General features: G+C 40.4%; 1 protein-coding gene across 2 annotated transcripts in view; it reads right to left on the bottom strand.

The window, feature by feature from the left end:
• Positions 1–4884, bottom strand: part of LOC111871766 (kinesin-like protein KIF3B) — a 102045-nt gene extending 97161 nt beyond the window's left edge. For both annotated transcript variants that reach the window (XM_023865078.2, XM_023865076.2), the window contains exon 1: positions 4641–4884. The gene's annotated coding sequence lies outside the window, so the exon portion shown is untranslated. The remainder of the gene's footprint in view (positions 1–4640) is intronic.
• Positions 4885–7078: the final 2194 nt, after the last annotated feature.

A 7078-nucleotide genomic window follows, 5' to 3' on the forward strand; every position in this document is an offset into this window, starting at 1 on the left:
CCCAACATCAGTCTCTAATACCTCTGGTAGATGGGGGAAGCATCATAGATACCTCTCAGCCAATAGAGCCGGTCTCGCTGGCTGGGCGGGACTGATGGTAAGTACCAATACCGGTAGGATATAGAGACTGGTAGAAATCATAGAGGGAAGCACAATGGACCATTACAGCCCTAAGTGCATGGGGAAACCCACCCTCTCCAAATAACTAACTAACTAACTACCTACCTAACAATGGAAGTAAACAGTGTGTGCTAGGTCTATGGCAGCATTTTTCTTGTCAAGTGATGTAGCACTTTCACACAAAGCCGCCAACAGTAAAATCAATGACCAATCAGCCTCTGCTCTGAACACTGTGTATAAGATTATATGTTAAAATACTTTTAAAAGTACATGGTGCTATTCAAAAGTTCCCAAAATATATTAACCGTTCAGCGTGGTTTGACGTGTATGTTTCGTCAAGGTATTTAAATCGTCTGGGGGGGTTCGACGTCAATGTTTCGTCCAGCTGCACACCTATGTTATAACGGCCATAATAATTGATGGTTTTGCTGTAGATTGTTAGATTTTTCACTGGCCTGTTGTCAGGAGAACTATATTTAATGACACACGAGTTTAAGAGCGCTAAGTCATCGTTACATATGCCTGTCTTGCAGCAAATTCCTGTTGCTTCTGGTAGAACTTTCCTCCTCCAAGCTGTTATGAATGGCGTGTTTTCTTTCCTATGAAGTTATAAACAGCAGAGACGTGATATGTGCTGTGTTTATAATATCATATTGCCCTGAGCTGGCCACACTAACACACTCAATTGGAATTCTTAGAAGAGGGATGTCCAAATTTTATTCTTGCAAGATCGATTGATTTCGCACAGTACATGGCAGCCAGTTCTTAGAAAAACGCCACAAATTAAGGCAGNAGGGAGAGCATACACTGATCCCAGCGTTTGTTCCACTTTTGAAATGCATCCTGGAAGTCTTTCTTTGTTAGGGTATTTAGTTCCATCTGCATTTCCACTTGAATTTCCTCAACTGTATCAAATCTTCACCCTTTCAAATTGATTTTCATCTTGGGGAAGAGAAAGAAGTCACATGACGCTAAGTCTGGCGAGTACAGTGGGTGGGGAACAACTGCCATCTTGTTTTTAGCCAAAAATTCCGGCACAATGTAAGCCATATGTGGTCCTGCATTGCCATGGTGGAGTACCCAGTCGTTCATGCGCCACTTCTCTGGACATTTTCTCCTCATGTCCTCCCTCAACGTATTAGAACATCGCGATAGAACTCTTTACTGACTGTCTGACCAGGAGGGACGAACTCCTTATGAACAATACTGTCAATATAAAAAAACAGATCAACACGGACTTAATATTGCTCTTGACTTGTCAAGCTTTTTTTGACCGTAATGAAGAAGGGCTCTTCCACTGTGACGATTGCAGCTTACTTTCACGGTCATAGCCATAACTTCAACTTTCATCACCAGTGATAACCTTCAAAAGAAAGTGTGGATCCTCTTAAAGCTGTTGTTGAAGTTCTCTCCAGGTTTAAAAGCGATGCTGCTTCTGTTCATTTTGCAGCAGTTGTGGCACAAACTTCACTACAATCCTCATGTTCAGTTCCTCTGACAAAATTCATTGACATGTACCATAACTTAGTCCCAAGGTGTTACAGAGGGTTTGGACTGTCAGTCTACAATGTTGTAGATCAGATCCCTAACTTTCGCGACACTTTCTGGTGTGGTGCCAATTGACGGCCATTCAAAAGATCATCATCATCATCATCATCATCATCAGTTGATGTTCAGGAATTTTTGAAATGCTTATACCAGTTGTAAGTTTGTCTGGCCTAAACTGTTGTCACCAAAAGCTTGCTTCAACATTTGGTGCATTCCTGCAGTGGTTTTCCCAAGTTTAAAACAAAACTTTATACAGATACGCTGCTCTCTCAAGTCAGCCATCGCAAAACCGCAAACTCACAGAACACAAAACAAAGGAAATACATTCACCAACAATAAACCCAACCTCTCAACTTGACGCCGCTTGCCACACTGATTCAAGAAGGGTGTGTGGGGGGACACCTAGCGGTATTTCGATGTACTCCTAACCATTCGCACATTAAATTCACCTTCTACAAAAAAAAAATCAGCCTATAAGAGAAGAAAAAATCAGAAATATGCAATACAATGCACATATGAAGTGGAAACTGTAAGTCTAAAAATCAATACAAGATCAGGGAAGAGAAGACCACTAGTGCTATAATATATAAAAAAACATTATTTAATAACACCATCTACTACAAAAGTAAACACATTCAATATTTTAAATATTTAACATATAATTTTATATGGTGGCACTGAAGAGCAGACACACCTGCAGTGATCAAGAAATCAACATTATTTAATGATAACAAACTAAAACAGATGAAACATTTAATATTTTAATAATTTACTGTTTTGTATAGTTTTTTTATGTCAACATTAACATAAAAAAAGAACATACATGACCTCCCCAACTGTAAGTACTCTCCATTGTAGGGAAAAATGAGCCAAAGTAGAGTGCGAGTGTAACTATTTTACCTGAGGATTGCCATAAAGAGCTGAAACAGGTTATGAAATAATATAGTGACATGGATGGCGCATCAGGGAAGTAGGGTTCACGTGAACTCTGCGGTCTGCGAGTGACGTCACATACCCCCGCCCCTTCCATTACCATGCAACGCTCGGTAAACACCCCCTCCCCCACGGTGACATAGCAGAAGAGTGACTGTGCTGTTACCAAGGGATACCGCAGTTGCTACGCAGCAATAAACAGCTCTTGACAGCATTGCTAGCCACACCTGCCAACACGTCATGAAACAGTGGTACATATCACGTAACTGTTTTCTGTGTTGTCCGTGCCAAGGCTAAATAAGGAGCAGTGAACACTACTCAGTAGTTAGTTAGTCGAGTTTCAATGTAGCGATCGCCGAGTTCAGTGATTATTGAGTATTGAGCCAGTTACTAGTGAGTGAGTTACTAGAGAAAGAATAACCAGTTAATTGCTATCTTTCGCCGCAGTATTTGTAATACTGCCAATGGCAGTAATGCTGAAATTGTAAATTGTGTGATTGCAAGAGTGAGTGGAATAAATTCGCCATATCAAATAAGGCATGAAATTATTTGTCGCATTATACACCCAACACGTGACAATATAAAGTTTATACAAACACTGTGATGACAGCACCAATAATAAAAACAGAGTAATGAATCTTAGGGTTCCACAAAACGTTGAGAATTTGAGTAGCTGAGCAACTAGTGGGTTCTCAAGAACTTTTGGTTAGTTAGTTAATGGAAACCGAAGATAAAAATATGGATTTTTTGGGAAATAACTTTAATGCTGGACCAAGGGTAGTGGGCGCCTTATTCTTCTAGTGACTCCATGAAAATTTGACCATCTACATTAACAGAAAAAAAAATACTAAAGATAATGGGGCCTTCATAAATACATCAGTCTATTCACTTGTATCCTCATGGGGGCATGTGATAGCATAGTTGGTTGAGGCACTATGCTACAAGCCAGAAGGTCATGGGTTCAAATCTTGATGAGATTACTGGATTTTTCAACTGACCTAATCCTGGCCATACTATGGCCCTGGGGTCGACTCAGCCTCTAACAGAAATGAGTACCAGGAATCTTCTTGGGGTGTAAGGGGCAGGTGGTGCATAAAGCTGACAATCTCACTGCCATTTATGAGCAGACTGTCTAGAAAATGTAGGAACCTTAACATCTCACAAGCCTATGGGCCTTTGCAGCCTGTTAAAGGAATAGCTTTACCTTTTCTTACTTGTATCCTTATAGACCAGAAACCGCTTCAAGAAAGTCACCCTGAACTTCGCGAACTACTCTTATACATCAAGATATAGTCCCCTGTGCTTAACCAATTAAGCACCAGGCCATGAAAGCGTCTAGGGGAGTGGATATATAGATCCACATTTTCTTGACCTCGGCNGTAAAGGGCAGGTGGTGCATAAAGCTGACAATCTTACTGCCATTTATGAGCAGATTGTCTAGAAAATGTGGGAACCTCAACATCTCACAAGCCTATGGGCCTTTGCAGCCTGTTAAAGGAATAGCTTTACCTTTTCTTACTTGTATCCTTATAGACCAGAAACCGCTTCAAGAAAGTCACCCTGAACTTCGCGAACTACTCTTATACATCAAGATATAGTCCCCTGTGCTTAACCAATTAAGCACCAGGCCATGAAAGCGTCTAGGGGAGTGGATATATAGATCCACATTTTCTTGACCTCGGCACTAGCTGTAGGTGAGGGGTCAGCTTCACGACCATGTAGCTTTATCCGGGGGGAAAGATCTGGTACCTTTGGTCGGCCAGCTCGTAGCCAGCCGCTATACTGACTGTACTATCCCGCATCTTATTCATACCGAACAAAACTTTATGAATCTGCCGCGCATGCAACCCCCTCAGCTCAAAGTGTAAATAGTTTTATACGGTTTAATTACTAAATATGATGTGCAAACACACTTTCTTATACATACTCAACAAAAATTTGAGAATTGCCAGTGCACACAACCCCCTCAGCTCAAGTATAAAACGTTTCATACACAGTTCAATTACTAAATATTTTACAAGAATTACTGTAATACCTACCAGTTACTTGGTTAGCTGTTTAAAAATCAGGACAACAAACCCATCGCGAACCAATTTCAACTTCCCTTCTTCCTCTTCCTCCGCTTAGGTTTTATGATTTGTATTACGAGTTGTTCAGAAATTCCCCATCATTATTAGCCGATCAATATCTTCTCCAAATAGTAACCATACAGTAACGCCGGGCTCAAGAGTGAATTAGTCTTCTTCCGCATATACGATCAATGATTTCGCCTTACGCTCGCAAAACGAACCAGGGCAAATCATTGTCAGTCAGCGTCGATCAAGTTAGTCATCATTGCCGCCACAGAACCCAGTACACTGCCTTGAAGGCCTAGAAGGCCTTGAACGCCTTGAGCGCCTTGAACACCCTAAACCAGTGGTTCTCAAACTTTTTACCTCTGAGCCCCCCTGACAAGAGAAAATACTCTCAGGCCCCCAGCCTGTTTTTTTTATCAAAATAGAAGTCATGGTATGTTTAACGTTTCATTCAATTTATTTTGTGTTTTTCTACATACTATTTACCAGTTGCTTTTTACTCAAAATTAAAGTATCACAATATTAGGCCTAAATTAAAAATTAGTTTTAACACTTGCAATTAACCAAAATATGTATTGAAATGAAACGATATTTAACTAACAAGTATTTAATTTTTTCAGCAAAGAAAATCAAACATTTTAATGTCAAAGTTCAGTATGATGGATGGGCCTGCTTTTGAGAACAAAGTTTATCAAAACGTGGTGTAATATTAGAAATGGCCACTCTAACTTCTTTAGCAATATTTAGCCTTGAACGATGCTTTGACTTAATAGCTGCCAAAGCAGAAAAGCCTCTCTCGCATAAGTAAGCTGTTGCAAAAGGAATCAGGATCTTCAGTGCTTTTTGGCTCCAAGTTGGTAATTTCTTGCCAACATGAATCCGGAACTCCAACAAAGATAATTCCTTAAATTTACTTTTAATGAAGTATCACTAGTGAGACTGATGAGTTGTTCTTGCTCATTTACATTCAGAGATGATGGCCCAGGAGCATTTTCGAATGGATTTGTAATCCAATTAAATTCATCAAGATCATTGCAAAATTATTTCTCGAAATGAACTTTCAACATTATGAGATGATCAAGTAGGCAGCTTTTTATGTCCATTGGAAGCACTGGATTATCAGTGTCTTGTACCATTGACACCAGAGTAGGGAACATGTCTAAAGGTGGGGATACACGAGCGCGCCACGGCTGCAACGCGGCATTACAAGTGATGCGCGGAGTGATTTGGTGCACCTCGCACAAGCGACGCGCACGGAACGAACCATCTGAATGGGGCGCGCAAGCCGCGAGCACCTCAGTTCCATTCTGTCTTCGCCGTCCACACGACCATGGAAGACGAGGAAGCTTTGCTTGCCTGCAGTGGTGCTGCGGTAGTTATAGCATACATTTTTCAAAAGCAGCAACGTAGACCTCGACGATGGTGGTGTAGGGAAGTGCATAAAAACGGGCAGGTAATGACTTGATGAGCTCTCAAATGTCAAGAAATAAGCGGCCAATATAAAAACTTCACTCGGATGAGTCCCACCAACTTTGAAGATTTATTGATGAAAATCGGACCAAAGATCGGGAAAAGGCCCACCAACATGCGAGAACCAATCTCAGTTCAAGATAGGCCTGTATTTACTCATTAGTACTGCTAACAAACTGATTTTATCCAGTGAAGAATGTAATTGTGTAAGAAACAAAATTTAAACTATACTATTCTTTGACAATCTGTGTATATCGATATTCCAGGTTAGCAGTGACTTTACGATTCTTGGCGACAGGGGATTCGTATCATGCAAGCCTTCAATATCTGTTTCGATTTTCAAAACAGGCTATCGGACAAATAATCCCAAAAGTTTGCGCAGCAATTGTCGAAGCATTAAAGGAAAATATAAACGTGAATTAAATGAGACTATGTACATTTCTTGCTTCCTTTGTGTGGACATTTATTTATCGCAATACATATTTCCAAATATTGAGGGGATTACAGTGAAAAATTTGAAACACGATACCGAGAAAAATCATTTCATACTTTATACAGGTAACTAGACATACGTATTAAGATGCATGATTTTGTTTCAGCTTCCCAAAAAACCTCTGGAATGGATGCAAATATGCAAGGTATTTGAAGATGTTTGGAATTTGCCACACTGTGTAGGTGCCATGGACGGGAAACACGTCGTGCTGCAGTCTCCAAGAAAGTCCGGCAGTGAGTTCTTCAATTATAAAACACACTTTAGTATTGTGTTGTTTGCTGTTGTTGATGGAAACTGCAATTTTGTACTTGCGGACGTCGGATGTCAGGGAAGAATTTCTGATGGTGGCATATTCAATGACAGTAAACTACATGCAATGATGACAGACAACACTTTGAGATTTCCTGTTCCAACAGAACTTCCTGGACGACAAATGAAA

The sequence above is a fragment of the Cryptotermes secundus genome, unplaced genomic scaffold (genome assembly GCF_002891405.2).
Source record: "Cryptotermes secundus unplaced genomic scaffold, Csec_1.0 scaffold742, whole genome shotgun sequence".
In the NCBI taxonomy this organism is placed as follows: domain Eukaryota; kingdom Metazoa; phylum Arthropoda; class Insecta; order Blattodea; family Kalotermitidae; genus Cryptotermes; species Cryptotermes secundus.